Below are 17,763 nucleotides of genomic sequence, written 5' to 3'. Positions count from 1 at the left end.
GAGGTCATCAATTGAGAATGAGTAGGTCTGGAGGGAGGAGTGTTGGAGATCTGGGAAGATAGGAAAAGGAGTGGAATAGTCATCTTGGAGATAGAGACTAAGACAGTGAACTAACCAGAGAAATGTGGCCGGTTGCTGAGCAGTTCTCAGAGTCACTGGAGATTTATGGTCAAACCTTTGAAGTGGAGATTTTGTGTTTTGTCCAGCCATGTTTAGGGGCTTAGGCACAGGCTTGAAGTAGGTGCAGAGTTGGGCTTAACAAGGGCTGAACTTTTGCTAAATGAGCGCAATGGATAAACAGAGGGGCAAGGGAAATAAGGTCGTGTGTAGGAGAGGGAGTAACACCACGGTAAGCTGGTAAGGAGGGAAGTGCAGCTGTGATGTGGGGGATGGAGAGTGAAGAGTGGGAGTATGGTTAATATAATCTTTTTGGAGGGCAATTGGGCAGTGTCTGTCAACTTTTAAAATGCACATACCCATTCTCCTAATCTAGAAGTTTATCTTCTAGATATAGTCCTGAATGTATGCAAAATGGATATGTGAAGATGTTCCTTATAGCCCGGTGGGCCTACAATTTTTTATTGTGTGCAGGCATTTCCAGGTGCATGTGCACATCTTGGTAAGATCTTGCTGCAACCCTGCTGTTAGTGGGAGTTAGGGAAGACCCTCTGTGCAGCATGTGCTCCTGGCAGTGGCAGCACCTTTCCTGGCCTCAACTCTATAAACTGGAGGGAGCCACCATCAGAACTGGTCCCCTCTCTCCCTTAAGAGAGTTCAGCCCACACTGGGTGTTACATATATTTTTTTTCAGTCTTTGCTGAACATATAGGTAAAAAATACATTCTGTTTTGTTTGCTCAATAGGTTATGAACATTTTTCAGTTCTTTTTTTCCTGAAGATTTGCCTTGAGCTAACATCTGCTTCCAATCTTCCTCTTTTTGTATATGAGCCACTACCACAGCATGGCTACTGACAGACGAGTGGTGTAGGTCTGTGCCCAGGAACTGAATCCAGGCCGCCAAAGTGGAGTGTGCTGAACTTAACCACTAGGCCACCAGGGCTGGCCTCGTTTATCAGTTCTTTATGTAGTCTTTTCATTTTACTTTAATCTTCAGGAGTAAGATTACATTTGGTTTGCTGTTACAGATTTTAAATGGTTTGCTTATGTAGAGTGTGTGAAATAGTATCACAAGTTTGCTTTAGAATTAATTTTTTTTGTTACTATAGAAAATGAACCATATATTTTAGAAACATTTTCAGTGACCCTGGATGAAAAACCTATTTCTCAAAGCTTTGGGTTATTCTAGGTTTTACTATAATCATAAATAGCCAGCAAAATACATTTGAACTTTTTTTTCTCTTAGAGGTTTTATTCCAAGATATGGTTAGTGCCAAATAGTCCACATTCATTTGATAGCTCAGATGGGTGCAAATACTTACAGATTATAAATGCAAAAATTCCCAAGGGATTCTAACAGCATAGGTGGATGCTGTGGCCATAGGTTTTGGTTGCTGTTGGTCCACTGTCTCTCCTTGGTGGTGGATGGCACTGACCTGCAGTGTGCTGTGGGTTGGTGGGCCGTGCGATGCTGATGGTGAGTCTCGGTGAGCAGTCAGAGCATGGCAGTGCCAGGACCCGAGGCAGGAAGTGTCCACACTGGGAGTGCTGTGATTCTGGCAGGGTGGGGTCGGCATTTGTAAAGGCGTTTTTGTTTTTTTCTGTTCATGAAGACATAAAGAGGGAGAGATCTCTAAGTGACGTATAAACTTATTTGTAGGTGTTTGGCAACTGCGGAGTGACTGCATTAAAAGAATAAAATGCCAGTTAGAAATGTGAGTGTGACCATACTATAAAGATAAATTTTGTTAGGTATTGTCATATATAGGGACAAGTGGGAAGCTTACAAAATCAGGAAAGTTTTAGCTTTGGAAGTAGGTGTAGCAGGTGAGGCTTTGGAACCCAGGAAACAGCTGCTCCAGATGCCAGCAGGTGGAGCTCTGCAGGGCAGGAGCCCAGACTGGCCAGGCAGTGACACAACCCTCTGGGAAGGCTGTCCCCATTCTCTCACTGCTGGATACTGGGACTACCCTTGTTCAGCATGGAAACAAACTTAGTATCAGGAATAAGTAGGCAGTGGTGGTAGGGCACCTTCCCTGGTTTGGTACCTTTTGGGTGAATGAAGAATTCTGGGTAGCGGATGTAAGGAGTTTCCAATTGGCGATGGAGAGCACTTTTGACTCAGGAGAAAGGGACAGAGCTTTGTGGGAAAGAACTGTAGTTCCTGCATTCCTGGAGGAGCTCCTGTACCTTGTCTCTGCTTCCTTAGGCAGGGCATTCGATTTTGTTAGATTAAATCCTATGAACTGGCTGATATTCAGCCAGTTTTGACCTATAGAAATGGCGCTTTTACATGGTTCAGTCTAATAGCTTGTCAAAATGTAGCATCTCATGCAGGGCAAGGTACAAACTTTATTTTTTCTACATCTTCTTCATCACATTTTGGTTGCTGTAGCTGCTGCCATTAAAAGGATTCTGGAGCTGGAGTGGGGAGTGGGGAGGGGCCTTCTGAATGGCCTAGGCCGTGGTGGTGGTGGTGGGGTTCTGTGCATCTAACAGCAATAGTACCATACGTGAGTTTGGGGTTTGTGAAATGTTTCCCTTCCTATGCCTGGAGCTCCTGCTGTAGAGCAGTTGAAAGTTACTGTTGCTTACTTAGTTTATAAAAATGTTTTATTGAGGAATTTGATAATAGGCTTATGGTTAACATTTTGAAACACTTAGTGAAGTCAAAGGCTTGATGATACCAGAAGAAAGACAACTGTTCATGAAAATCTTAACAGTCCTCTGTGGGATATGGGCCTCAGCAGCTGTTACTGTGAACGAATCAGTTCAAGTTTTATTGTTTATTGTCATGCACCAAAATTTGGTGCACATCAAAGTTATGAGTCAGTAATGCAATAATATGAATGTCACTTCTGAGCACGCTTGAAAGCAGATACTTACTCTGCTGTTGAGGGTAGGGAAGCCGTCCCAGAGAGGATGTTCCCAAAGCTGAGGCTAATGCACGTGTGTCTCGGAGCCAGGTAGTGAAAATTTGTTTGGTTATCACACACAGTAGCTTGTGCTTAATATGTGCTCACTGATGGGCTTTGTAACCACAGCCAAGTGGAAACCTGAGGAAGTGTCCGTAGTTGTCATTGGAATGGGTAGTAGACACTCACATTTTAGCCAACTGTACCTAAAATTTGAGAAGCGAATAAAAGTATCTGTGTGGTGTATTCGTGTTGGTGTTCACTTTGGAGTCATCCTGGAGTTCCAGGGAGCCCTGGGCAGGACCATCCTGATGTTGTCAGGTGGTACCAGGCACATCAGTGTTGGTGTCCACCAGGGTAGGGAAATGAGAGCGTAAAATGTTATCATTTGGAGTCTTGCTTCTGCTGTTTATGTCATACAATAGGTTTAGACCTGATGTCTATTCGTAAAAACACGTGCAATAGATAGACGAGGGGAAATGTAAAACAGGTGTCAAAATACAAATATGACACCACGCTGCAGTGTGAAAATGCTATGGTCATTACACCGTCCTTTAATAAAAATGGACTTTTAACTGCATCGTTTTTTCTTAGTCGTATAGTAAATCTTCTGTTTACAGAACTTAACCTGAGTATTTTGTGAAAGTCAAACAGCCAAGAAATATAATTTCCTCAACAGTCTTTGTCTTGCCCTTATACAGATGGCGTAAAATCAGGTGTGTAAAAAATAAAAAGCAGTTTGGGCTGACGTGAAAGGTATTTCAGATTTATGCTTTGCAGATGATATTGGTATGATTAATGCATTCATTGCTTTTTTTTATTGCTTTTCACAGATAATGTACATGATGCATGGAAAATGTTGTGGGTTTAAATCTTTGCCAGGTTTAGACTGTGAATATCAACAGATGTTATCATATAAGTACTATAATCATTATAAAGTAAAAAATTTGTCATGAAATGCATTGACATAAATTTCATTTATGTAAATTGCTTTCATTAGTATAAAACCTTAGTGTAGCTGTTAGGGTTTGTGAAGCACTTTAGATGAGATTAACGTGGTATAATGTGGTCACAAATGGGTTGCTTTAAATTTAACTGACAAGAAAATAACACTCAAAAGTTAGGAAATTACTGAGGCATTTGTTTTCAGCCTGCATTGCTGGTACCGCTTAAATAGGCTGAATATGAATTAATAGCAATGGACTGCTGGCTCAATAATTACAGAAAATAATTTAAAGGAGACCTTAAATAATAACTTACAAGTATTTTAGTCTTGCTCTTTCTGTTGTGTTTCTGTTTTTCTTTGGTATGCCAGCCCATTGCTTTAGTACAGCCATTATCAATAGTGTTCAGGTTTGCACAGCAAGAGTTTTGTCAATAGAGTTTTGGTGCATTAGGGTCGTGACATATAAACTTGCATTAGGCTGTTTCAAAATATGGAAATTGGGTGCCTCATGGAGCAGCCTTATCAGCTAGTCAACTCTTCTTAGGGGCAAAGACAATGCTGCACTCACCTTTCTGTGGCCGGGTGGTGACCAGTTGCCCTCCACCCTCAGGAGGGATTTGGCCCACCAGTGTGGACAGGTGGGTGAGGGTCTTCTTCCCTGGCTCTGTGCTCTCTGTGTTCTGCTCTTTTTTCTACATCCTTTTAAACAAAACAAAGCAGTACATCCTCTCCCCTGTTTTGCAGATAACCATCATATTGCCCTTCTGATCCAGGCTGGAATGAACCATTTTAACTAGTTCATTGAATTTTACAGAAGGACACTGAACCAGACTGAGATCATGGGATTGCTTGTGGTCACACTGGGTCATGCTACAGTTAGTGGGGGCCAAACTCACATCTCTGGTTCCTACAGCAACATTTTTAGATCCTACTGTGATACAGAAAGATGTTTTTGTTTTTTTTCTAGGAACTATCTTGTTTTCCGAGGACTACCTCTTGTATTACTTTTCTACCTTAAATGGATTTGACAATACTTCCCTGCGAAAGGGACTATTGACCAGCTAAAACAAAGTACTTATTTAGGAGTGACTCAGGTATCACTGTTGAGCAATCAGAGGTCATTTAATTGTATCATTAACATCAATCCTATCAAAGCAGCAAATGCTGCTAATGAGTGGTTGCTCCTGTGCTCTCAGCCAGCAAGGCAGAGTTGTGGCCTTCTACCATATCAATTCATCAAACTGACTTCAAATGCCCTTTCCTCGCTATTGCAGCCCTGGCTGTGGACATGTCCTGGGCACCTGGAACAGACCTAGTCGGGGCTGGGAGCCACATGGTCTCCCCACTGAGAGCCAGAGAGCCTAGCTCTTGTGGGATCACTGAGCACAGTGAGGTTCTTAAGCTGGTAACCCCTGAGAGGCTAGCACTGCTCTGGGCCGAAGGAAGGAGGAAAATTCAAAAGAAGTACATGAATCCATTTCTGCCCAGAAGAGCTCCCAGTTTTCTTGGGGGTGGTGGCACATCTGAATTGTACAAGATAGTTGATTTTTTAAATTTCCATGTTAATTAGGCACTAAAATGTGAAGTACTAATAAGCTGAAGGAGGTGTACTCCAGGATGACTGCCTGGAGAAGGGGAGTTTTGAGTTAATCTTCAAAGGTCTGAGGGGTTTTTTGAGGGAAGCTGCTGAGGGAGGGGTCAGCAGATGGCATAGGTCAAGGACAGGGCCAAAGAGGGCACATTTTATTTGTAATGTGTTGGGGAAATGAGGGCCCTAAGATTGTTTCAGTGAGCTGGGCTAAAGATTGGCAGGGAGGGTCCTTGTGGTGCTCTCTCCCTGGGTTTAACATTGCCTCAGGCTTAGAGTATCTGAAAGCAAACTCTTGTCTCTCTTTCCTCCAACTTGCTTGCTTCTCTCAGCAGTACCATCATCCTCTAAACACCCATATCTGAAACTGAAGAATTATCTTGGTGATCAGTCACTAAGAACTGGTCAGTCTTCCTGTAGGGTCTTTCACCAGGACTGTGCTTCTGGTCTGGGTGTACCTTCCCTCCCCCTAGAGTTCCTACGGGAGCTTCCTGACAGCCTTTTCCCTCCAGGCCCTCTCTGCCTTCACTGGCCTGCATGCCACTTTGTTGGGACCAAGTTGGTCTCTGCTCAGAAAAATCCCAGTTCCTTCTTATAAGACATCATCTTCTCAGAGGTTTTCAAAGCTGCCCACAATCCGACCATAATCCTACCTCATTACTTCTCTGTAAAAGGCCTCTTTACTCTATTAGATATTAGAAGTGTGAGATACCTGAGAGGTCACCTAGTCATGCCCCTCACTGAAGAAGTGGGGAAACTGAGGTTCAGATAGGGGGAGCACAAAATATTAGTGGCAATGCTGGAACTGGAGCCAAGACCTTTAGCATCTCGTTTCAGTTCTTTTCTACCTTTGTTCAAGCTGTTCTTCTCCCTCCTATGCTCCACCCCACCTGTCCAAGCTGCATTGGTCCACATCCCATTCACTTCTAGAAAGTTATTCCTGACTTATGCACTCAACACTAATAAACAACTACTGCGCACTTACTGTAGGCTAGGCACCGTGCTAGACACTTGGGGTGTAAGTGGTGAGCAAAGCAGCTATTTTCCTGGAGCTTATAGTATAGTAGGGAAGGGAGAGCATAAGCAAAGAAAACAATGAACATGTGATTGCAAATTATGATAAGTGCTATGAAGGAAAATCCTAATAGTTAATGTTTAATGAACACTTAAACTTTGGGCCGGGCACTATATTGTAAGGACTTTACATGTATTTGTTCATTTAATCGTCACAAAACCCTGTGAAATAGAGAAGCGTCCTCATTTTCCAGGTGAGGAAACTGAGGTTTAGATGAAGTGACTTGCCCAAGGACCCACAGTTAGTAAGCAGTGGAGTCAGGTTTCCAACCCAGTTAATCCCTACCATTTACCAGCAGGGGTGCTGCCTCTCCAACAGAAAAGTGTTGTGATAGAGAATAAGCTGACACATTTTCTTTGTCCATTGAGGCATTTTATTTGCACGTATTTATTACACGTCTAGGAAAAGAATCCCAGGATTTTCCCCTCTGTTTTTGTCCTGCTTCTTCATGGTCCATGATGCCACCTGAGGTTGTCAGTACAAGAAACCAAAGAAACCAATAGGCGCAGGTTACTCTCCTGTTCTTCTACATCTTTGAGTTGCACATCAAATCTGGGGCTGATCACCCCAGCTTTTTTAACCTGCCTGTGAGGTTCACAACAATTTCCCCAGCTTTGTGATTATCAGTGATTTCAAATTTGCCAATGTAACCATGCTTAATCATTGCAGTTGCAAACCGGACGATGACTTTGGGGCACAACCTAATAAGAATCTGGCATTTGCCACTCTTTTCTGCATTGTTGATGCTCTTGGGAACATCAGCCAGGACATTCATGCGCACCATTATGGCGGCACAGAAAGATGGCACGAAGAGGACATGAGGGGCGAGCGCTCGGTGTTACGGGAAGCAGAGGGCTATTGCGAGACTTTCTAAGGACCAACCAGGAAAAAAAAAAAAGACTGCCTTGTGGAAGGATGTGGGTGAAGGACTGATGCATTTTCTTGAAAAGACCAATCAGGGGACTTAGAGGATGGAGTGAAGGCTGGATGGGGGCAGAAGTCGCAGGGGGAGAACAGTCAGGAGGCTATTGTGTTCGTCCGGGTGAGACATCATCACTAGGGTGGACACAGCAGGAGATTGTAAACTGGGGCAGTGATAGCGGGGAAGCAGAGAGGTATACAGGTTGCAGCCGTATTTAGGAGTTTGTGTGAGCAGGAACCAGTGGAACCACACCTAACTCTTATAGAAAATGCATACATAAACAGAAAAAAAAAAAGTTTTAGGCAGGAGTGTTGATGGAAGAAGAGCAGGGGGTGTTAAGAATGACCTTCAGATTTAGGACCTGAGGACCTGGGTGATGGGAAGTGCCATTTACTGAGCTGGGGAAGTGTGGGATGCAGAGACCAAGATTTCTGGTTTGGACATTTATGTTAAGTGTGAGTTGCTGTGAGACATCCAAATGTCAACTTCAAGAAGGTAGTTTTATGCCTGAGTTAGGAACTCAGAGTAGAGGTCTGGGTTGTAGATAACAGGGGAGCCATAGGGGTGTATGGAAAAAAGCCAAGGTAGCAGATGAGATTACTCAGGCAGAAATTGTAGTGTGAGAAGAGAAGAGGGCTCAGAACTCAGTCCACTTTGTGGTTGGATAGAAGAGGAGGAGCTGACAGAAGACTGAGAAAGACTTGTTAGTGAAATAGGAAGAAAATCAGGCCAGTGTTGTATCACAGAATCCAAAAGAAGATGGTGTTTTAAAAAGGAGGGAAGAATTGATTCTGCTGAGATGCCAAGTAAAATGAGTACCAAAGGATGCCCACTGGATTAAGCAGCATGGAGGTCATCAATGACCACAGCGAGGATGGTTTGAGTAGGGTGGGGGTGCAGGCCAGCCTGGAGAGGAAGTGGAGCTCTTGTGCCTTATACTGATCTTTGTACCAACATACATTAGTCTCTTGTCTATTCTTTCCATTTAGAATTCAGCCCTTGGGTTATCTTGTTTGTGGTGTCCTTTCAGCCGTGTTGATACTGAACCTGTGAACATTAGAGCTAGAGGGGATGAGGCACCTGAGCCCTAGGGATGAAGTGGTTTGCCCAAGTTAAGAATGAACCAGTGGCAGAATTAGGCTGTGACTAAGTGCAGCTCAGATCATGCAACAGAGAATTGTAACTACCTTTGTCTCTTTCCATCTAAGATATAAGACCTTGAGGGCAGAGACTGGTTTTGTGCATGTGTACCTCCCCCGCAGTACCCAGCCCAGTGTTACCTGGGTATATGTTGAATACATCAAGTCTCTTGATTGAATTCAGTGTAGGTGATCCTAGTCAGTGCCCTTAGCCCAGGGGAACATAATGTTTTTCATCTTTTTGTCTCCTATAGGTTATGACCTAAAACCGTTTCTCACCAGGGACTTTTCTTCTCCCTCATTTCCTTAGTCCTGCACACAGATGGTTCCTAACAGGACCTGCTTGTTTGGCTGCTAAGTTGCTGTGCATGATGGGATGACCCGAGTGCCCTGGTGCACTTCCCAGAAGAATAGCATTGATGATGCCTTTGTTCTGCAGGCAGTTTTGAAGTAGCAGAGAAGGAAATGGGCCACTTGTGGCACCTCTAGTAAGTTGTCTAGTAAGTAATTAATGAGAGACTGAGGTTGGCATTTACTCAGTATTTTGGCTCCATAACTTCAGCCACCCACAACCAGGCTTTTGTGAATTTTGGTGTCCTGAGGGACCATGGCACAGTCTTCCAAGACTCCACAAAGTATCACAGTGGGAGACTGCCATGGCCTGTTTACCTGCTATTGATTACGCACTCACTTCTGTTTCAAGACAGTTCTGTTAATTGTGGATGCTTTTTTTTTTCCTTTCCTTTTCTGTGACCACTGGTTTAGCACCCTTTGCTGGTTTTGTGTTTGTGTGTGTGTGTGTGTGTGAGGAAGATTCATCCTGAGCTTATATCTGTGCCAGTCTTCCTCTATTTTTTGTATGTGGGATGCCTCCACAGTGTGGCTGATGAATGGAGTAAGTCTGCACCCAGGATCTGAACCTGTGAACCCCAGGTCGCCGAAGCAGAGCATGCCGAACTTTACTCAGCCATGACATGGGCCCTACTGACTGTTTTTTTAATCATAACTTGGTGGTATTCTAGATAGAGAAGTATAACAATTTATTGGATACATGTCTTAGAAATTATTTTTAGAAATTTTGATGTAAAAATGTTGCTTTAAGGTCATTCTGCATACAGGTAACTCTTAAAGTTGCATTATTTACCTGAAATGCAGCCAAATCAGTTTTCTTTGTCACAGTTTGGAGAGTCACAAAGTATTTTATGAACTATTGAGTGTAATAGTGTCTACTAGGCATTAGTAGCTCATTGTTAGGTGACCTGTGAAGTAACAGAGGTGGTTTCATTGAGGCGTCCCAGCAGCCTTGCAAGGTTAGGTGTTAGTAACCCAGTTTGCTAATGGTGGAAACCGGGGAGTTAAGGACTGCTCAAACTTACAGAGGAAGCAGGTGGCGGGCTGTCCTTCCAAGGCCAGCCTTCCTGCCCTAGGGCCACAGCTCCTCTTCTCTAACCCAAGCCTGTTTTGAAGGGTTGTGGGATAATTTGGGATGCAGATTGCAGTTCTATTGAGGAATGTCCCAGATCTTTGAATGAACAACTCTGTTTAAAACTGAGTCTGTTTCTTTGTTCTGTTTAGCAAAAAAATGTTTATTTTGGAGGGCTTAAAGGAGGCTACATGTTCTTTGCATATTTTGAAGAAAAGGGTAGCCACTACTGATAGGAATTTGACCTGTAAATTGCTACATGGTTCCCCATGCCCTGCCCCTGAAAGCATTAGTTTATAATACTTGATTGATCAATTATTTGTCCTAAGTCAATTACAGATTGGAAGTCAACTTCTATTTGGAGGGGGAAGTCACTTCCAGATAGAAAGTCTGCAAAGAGCAGCTAAAAATCTTTACTTGGCAAATCAGAACTCTGCATAGAGAAGATAAATGTGTCCTGCATTGAGAGACCCCAGCTTTCTGAGCTTCTAACCATACGGCTGTGGATACAGATGTGTAGAAGAGAGGGTGATTGTAATTCTGAATGTCTTAAAGTATGATTCTGTTATGTGAGCTTGAGAATGAGTCTCTTCCATCTTCCTATTTGTTTAAAACTGCAAGCTTTAAATAGAAAGGTTTAACGTTTATGGATTACTCATACCCCGCAGAGATCAGCTAGGCTTCTCACTCTTATGGGAATGATGGCACCATGTTAAATTTGTGTGGTATGTTTAACTTGTTAATAAATACAACAGTTTTTTTCCTGATTGCATAATATATTTTATAATTTGGAAAACGCAGAGAAGTACAAGGAAGAAAAATATCCCTGTAATCTTTCTCCTATTTAAAAAACAATGTGTGTGTATGTATATATGTTTGGGGTCATATTGTAGATGTTTTTTGCTCAGTTGCTTTTTTCACTTCATGTATGGTGAACATTTTTCCCTGTCAGTAAAATATTCTACTTCATGATTTTTAATGGTGGAATATATATAGTACTCCATTGAACAGAAAGACCGTATTTAATTTAACCAATAACATTTCTACAGTAACTAACCGTCTCCACAGACAAGGCTTTGTGAGCCTACCTTTTCTCCATATAAATGCTGTCGGTTGATCATAAACGTATCAAGGAGTCATACCAGGTTCTTTTTGCTAAAGATACTCAGGATCTTGATGCCCACTGAGATCAGGCGTAGATCCAGTTACTTTTTAAAAGAAAGTAAATAGAAATCATCACCCAGATTGAATTGATCTGTTGAAGCTAAAAAATCAAGCCCTTCAGCTACTTGAGAAGGTCAGAAGGAAAATATTATGTTATAGGGTTTTGTAACTACTGTTCTCGCAGCTTAGTGCAATGGTGGAGGGAATATTTTCATAGAAATGTTTCTCTTTTGGAGATTTTTTCAGATAAAAAAGGCTCGTTTAATTCGGGAAGAGTTATTTCATAGGAAATTAAATCTTTGTAAATCCTCTATCACATTTCCACACTTGCCAGTTCTCTGGCAAATGATGGCTTTCAAATGGTTCAGGAAAGGTTTCTTAAAAGGAAACAATTGTATGTTTTATGCATATTAATCTTTTTATTTTTGGATTGGATAGGTAAGAGAAACTTGTGTTTTCTCTTTGTATTTGTCTGTGGGTGATATGCCAGTTCTCAAACTCAGAATGGTAATTACTTGTACGGATTTTTAAAAAATTTCACCTGGTGAGAATGTTTTCTTGGGTGTGATGAACGACTCCAAAGAACTTTAAAAACATAACTGGTGATGTTGGCCAGGCGCTGGAGAGTTGTTGCTGCATAGAGATCAGTAATTGTTACATCTTGGTTTGGTATGCTTGGTAGTGTCTAATCATGTCATGTGCTTGGGAACCATGAAAGAATTTTCTTTTCAAGTCTTAGTGCATCATTTTTTCCGACATTGATCAAAGGTTGGAAAACTAGTATTATATACGTAGCCAGGGTATTCATAACTGTCTTACATTCCTAATCTTTTGGCTATTTGGTTGAAATATATCTACGCCTCTTAAATATTGAAAGCATAATATCCTTTAACCTACAACTGCAGAGTTAAAATGAATTTTATGTGAAATATTTAGTTGTGGACCACATCTTCAGCTTTTTATATGCCACAGTGGTCTTGTTTTTTTCCCTTCCATTGTCTGATAGTGAGGTCATTTTCAGTCCTCTGAGAAATTCTATTCCCAGCCAGATGCGGCTCATATATTAAAAGTAGCACCTGTGGCTAATATCACAGCAGCTTACCATAAATTTACATGGTAACTAGGATTATATCTGTCAAGACTGTTAAAAAACATCTAGATTTAATTTGATTTCCAGTATTGTAGAAGCTATCCAACATTTTGCTTCATAACTATATTTTAAAAGTTAAAAATCACTCCATTGTTAAGTTTTATAGCACTCCTAGTGCCCATTAAGTTGATTTGTTCAATGGAGGTCAGAGTAAAGCAACTTGGCTACATTAAGATCGGAAACCAACCCATTTGTGACAAATTTAGTCCTTTCGTGTGAATCTTCTCAACGTCTCTGCACTGATTGGATTCAGGTGTAGCTTATGTCAGTAGCATTTAACCTCAAAAGAATGAGCAGTGTGATTGGGTTGTTGTAAATTATGGAACATTTTGCCTTTGCTTGTTTAAACGTAGCTGTTGACTCTGCTGCCCATGCCTGACTGCTCCACTGCATCTGCCTGTAAATGAATAGTTTGGTTTTAAAGACATCTTGGAAAATTGGAGAACGTGCCCTCGCCCCTTTCCCTCCTTTATGTGACCCTTCCTAAACTGTTTTATTCCCCATTATCCTTTGAGTCATCTCCCACATGTTATGATTTGCACACCTGCAGTTATAAAATTATTTTTCGGTGTCATTATATCATGTTGTTCACCAACTTTCCAGCATTTATGAATACAATAATGATTCACCATAAATCCAAATAATTTACAAGTTACAGAGACTCTGCTCTTACAAATAAGAATTGAATGATTAATTTCTTTGATGTCCTCCCATTTGAACATGAGTCCCTAAAAAGAAACTGGTAACATATTTCTTTGTATATATGAAAAATAACTCACAGTCCAGAACTGAATTAAAGTATAAGTTCAACCTTCTGGATATTTAGTATTTTAAGACATGTCAGCAAATATAAGCCAATTAAGAAATAAGCAACATTTCTTTTGTAATCAGTAGGTGTAATTGCCTTAGCCAATAACCTTGCTCCTGAATGAGAGAATCATAAGTGTTGGCAGTGAGGGTGGGGCAGCATGTAGCACTTCAGCACAGAGTCCATAACCCTGAGTGTGCACACCCACCTTAAGTTGGAACTCAGTGTGGAGGTGCTTTTTGCTCTCTTCATTATCTTTCTGGAGGGAAGTTCATAAGCTTATTTGAGCCTGAGCCTCACCCAGGACGTGGAATGGAAGCCAAAAATTAATATGTTGAAAAGGTTATGGTGATGGAAAAACCAATTAGGAGTGAGGCTAAAATGATAGACATTCAGTGTGTTACCAGGTGAAATTAATCACATAACAGTATAACAAATTCTTTAATGACCAGTTTGGAGGCTTGTGAAATATTTTTTTGTGAACTGTGACATCTCTTTATTTGTGTACCTAGGATAAATGTAGCTCCTAGGGTAACTTAGGTGGCCCTCTTGTGCATCAGGATTGCTGTTGCAATTTCTCCTTGGACATCTGTGGAAAGGAGGGGTGAGAATATACGGTGGGCATGCCTAGCACCTGTCTTGCACAGCCCTTCCTGATGACTTCCTTCTCTCCCTCCTTTACTTTCCAGGTCTTCATGGTTGACCTTTCTGCCCTCTCCCACTACACTGTAAGCTCCTTGAGGGACAGGGATGGACTGTGTCCCAGGGCCTAGAGTCCTAGAAGATGCTTGGTACAGAGCGGGAGATTGGTATAAATGTTTATATCTCATACTTTTGGGGGCAGACCGTTAGGAAGATTCTGAAACTTCCAAATACATTAAAGATTTCAGATCCTGTATGGAAAGCAAAAACATAAGAAATTGATAACTTGTTCTGCTGACCACGATTCTTTTTCTCCTTAGTCTTCCACTGCAGTTAGGAGCACATGTGATTTTGTTTCTAAAGGTGTCAGGTGACCTTCTGAAGGGGGTAGGAATCATGAGATTGCTCACGATGACGCTCTCCTTGCCATGTAGCCACCTTCAGGATCCCTGGATTTAGCCTACAAAGGGCCCAGGAGCTGCATCTGCCCAATGGCCGAAGACACAACCTTAGAAGGCTGATTTTGAGAATAGAAATGAAACTTATTTTAGAAGACCTGCTTATTTTCAGAGAGAAGTATATTATTTTCCCTTGACTCAGAAATGAGTTAAATCCTAAAATAATCATTAAAGTGCACAGTGCCAGCTTTTATCACTCATTAATGCCATATTACTTTAAGTGGTTCAGAAATGGGAGAAATGGCTAATTTAAAGCCAAACGGACCAATTTTATAGCACTAAATATGTATAAAGTACTTTTGCATGCATTGCTTATGAGGCAATATTTAGCTTGTTCTTTCATAAGTAACATCTCGTGTTGAAAAATGAAAACTGGTATTAACTGCATTTTTATTTAGAATTTTGTTTTAAGCCATACAAAATAGTGTTGTGTAATTGGTTTTTCAGATTATAATATATGAGTGAAGTGTATATTTCTTCTAATGAAATCCTCATTTGGCAAATGTTGACTGTCATAATATAGTTGCTGTTGAATGAACAAAGATACTCATTTTACATGAAAAATTGTTTCATTGGTTATATCAACAAACACTTTTTAAATACATGCAACTTTCCCTTCACTAAATTATTAAAAATAAGTTTTATTTTAAAAGTAAGAAACTTTGTTGTAATGAGACCGTGTTATAAATCTAGTATTGTGATATTCTGGGGCTATAATTAAGAATGAGTTCTGCTAGTAAATGTCGGGAAGAGGCGAAGAAGAAAGTTACAATACATTGCCTATTTACAAATTAACCATTACCTGCCAAAAGCACATCAGACCCACACAGCGGACATCCGCTAATCCAGTGGTTAGCCGTTCCGGGCTCTAATGCACACTGTTTTACACGTTAACGGTTTTGAAGTTCCAGGCCAAAGCTGACCTTTCACATGTGCTCCGTTCACAGTAGGAATCTCCACTCACTGCTTCCTGTCAGAATGGATTATGGTGACACAGCCCAGGGCTCACTTTGGCTACAATTAAGTTTTTGATCAGAATTATTTCGTTCACAAACAATCACATTTGTTAAAATGTTACATCTGCCCTGAAAACCACTGGCAGCCTCTCAGTTTGTCAGTGCGATGTGAATGTAATTCTTCATTTGTTTTTCATAAAATGGCAAACCATCTTATATATGTTATTTAATTTTTTTTCTTTTGCTGGTTTCTGCCTTTCATTTCATTGGGTTTGGAAGGAAACTATGTCTTGAAATTAGTATGAATCTGCTCGTAAACTTTGGGAATTTGAATGGAATTGTCTTTGGTGCAGAACAAAATTATCCATTTGAGCCAAGACTCAAATATTATTCCCCAAAATTGTTAGCGGTGGTTGTGTTTCTCACAAGAGGAAATGTTTTAACTTTGTGAGTTTAGGGGTTCCAGGTTTTGATCCTTAGTCTGTAGTTCCCGTAATCTCCATGCCTGCGACATCGCTGCCTTTTGGTATTTGTCATAAAGCACGTCTCAGGGTCCATCACTATGGCCATGGACTTTGGGTGTCAGAAGTGAAACCAGCAGTGGTGTTATTAGCCTTGCCTCTCTTGGTTCTTTGACCAGCTTTTAAAAGTCAGTTTCTCACTAAGAAGTGGCAGCAGCAATATACTAAAGAAGCTCTTTCTCTGAATAACCGTTTTGGGTCTATAACATGGTGTGGTATCAGAGGACCTTTTGAGTTTTATAGCTGATTTCCACTATCTGTTGAGTGTTGTCACCCTTTTGTGAACCCTCCCACTTTGGAGAAAAGACTGTTTATGTGGTGGTTTTGTGTGTTGGGGGGGCACTTTGGGAGCACAGGATTAGAGGTTGGATTAGAGTTTGACTTAGAATGGAAGTTAACCTTTGACTTAATTTTGTGTGAGTAGAGGCTGGGAAGCTGGTGGTGAGGGAGTGTTGGGGAGCGGGGGGAGGAGTAGCCTTAGGAGGTTGTGAAATTAGGAATGCTTGAATGCTATCTGAAATTGAAGCATTAGGTTGAGAAATTTTAATTACTTTTTAAATATATATATATTTAGAATGCTGTTAAAGAAATTTATTACCAGCTTTTAAAAAATTGCATTAAAACCCAAACCATTTCCCATTTGTTTTGACGTAACTAAAGTCATTTATTACTAACTTATAAAATTATAAGTGGCAAAAGAGAGGTGTTGCACCAAAAAACTCTTTATTTAGCTATAATTTTTTAAGCTTTTTAATAAAGTAGGGCCTCCCTATACTTCTAAAATCCAAAGGCTTTACTTAAATGGAGTAATATAAATATTGGCTGTATTAATTTAACCTTCAGTTTCTCCATTGTCAGATTTGTGAGCAGATTTTTCTTAAATTAAATTCATTATCGTACGTGTGTTTTTAGCCTTTTAAGAATATCATATTTGGAATATACCTGACAATATTTACTGTTTAAAGGAAATATATTGAAAGAAAATACCAAATAGTATTGAATTTCTAGAGAAAACACCAATCTGGGACCTTCCAAAAGTAGGCATACATAAGTTTCTTTTAGCTGTCATTATTTCAGTACTGCCCTGCCTTCTTAGAAAGTGGTACGCAGGCAGAAGGTGGCTAGACAGAATTTGTCACTTTATTACAAGCTTATGTTAATGTAGCCATTGATTTACTCATATTCGGATTTTTTTTTTTTTTGATTCTGTATCCGTAACCTGTTGTGCCCATGTAATATATGTGGGACGTCTGCTGGGTCATAGGAAACTTCATGATCTTTGAAAGGGGCTTTACTGAAATCTGAGGGAATCAGGAGGAAGAGTGATACAGACTCAACCCAGTCTATGCAAAAAAACAGAGACTACTAAAATTCTGTGCAGCATCCACCGTCACAATCTCCAGGCCTAAAACCTTCAGTGCATCTCAGGAAGGCAAAAGATGAAACACATAAGGTTCGAAAGTGCTCTTTCTGAAAGGCTGAGACAGACATTTGTGACTTGGGGGTCTGCTCTCACAATATGTGAAACTGAAAGATAAATTGGACACTTAACTACCTTAAAGTTTTACTGGAGCTTGTAAAAACACTTCTGAGACCCCTAATACGTCATTTATGCCAGACAGAGAACTCTAGATTTTTTCCTAACTACCATGAAAAAAACAAACCCTCGCTTCCTAAACAATATGATTGCTGGCTTAGGGAGACCCCAGTCTGTGCTATGAGAAGAATTTTATTTTTTTTAAATCACTGGGGAACACAGCACTTATCTCCTTATGCTGGTCATCAAGCCACACATTGGGAGGAACCCTGCCATCATTGGTCCACCCTCTCCCGTCATGTGAGGAAGCCAAGGCTGAGGCAGGGAGTGACTATCCAAGGTGGGGGTGCTAGGCCTGGACCCCAAGCACGCTTTCCTTTCTTGGTCTTTCTGTATCACAG

At 40.9% G+C, this 17,763-nt stretch overlaps 1 protein-coding gene and 1 pseudogene across 5 annotated transcripts in view; one reads left to right on the top strand and one right to left on the bottom strand.

Annotated features, from left to right (window-relative positions):
* Window positions 1-17,763, top strand: part of PCBD2 (pterin-4 alpha-carbinolamine dehydratase 2) — a 46,802-nt gene that overhangs the window by 7,558 nt on the left and 21,481 nt on the right. The window lies entirely within an intron of this gene.
* Window positions 6,905-7,571, bottom strand: LOC139046181 (small ribosomal subunit protein uS8-like; annotated as a pseudogene).

Source organism: Equus asinus, chromosome 9, assembly GCF_041296235.1.
Source record: "Equus asinus isolate D_3611 breed Donkey chromosome 9, EquAss-T2T_v2, whole genome shotgun sequence".
NCBI classification, from domain to species: domain Eukaryota; kingdom Metazoa; phylum Chordata; class Mammalia; order Perissodactyla; family Equidae; genus Equus; species Equus asinus.
The sequence above is the reverse complement of the archived record's forward strand: the minus strand, read 5'-3'. Positions and strand labels throughout refer to the sequence as shown.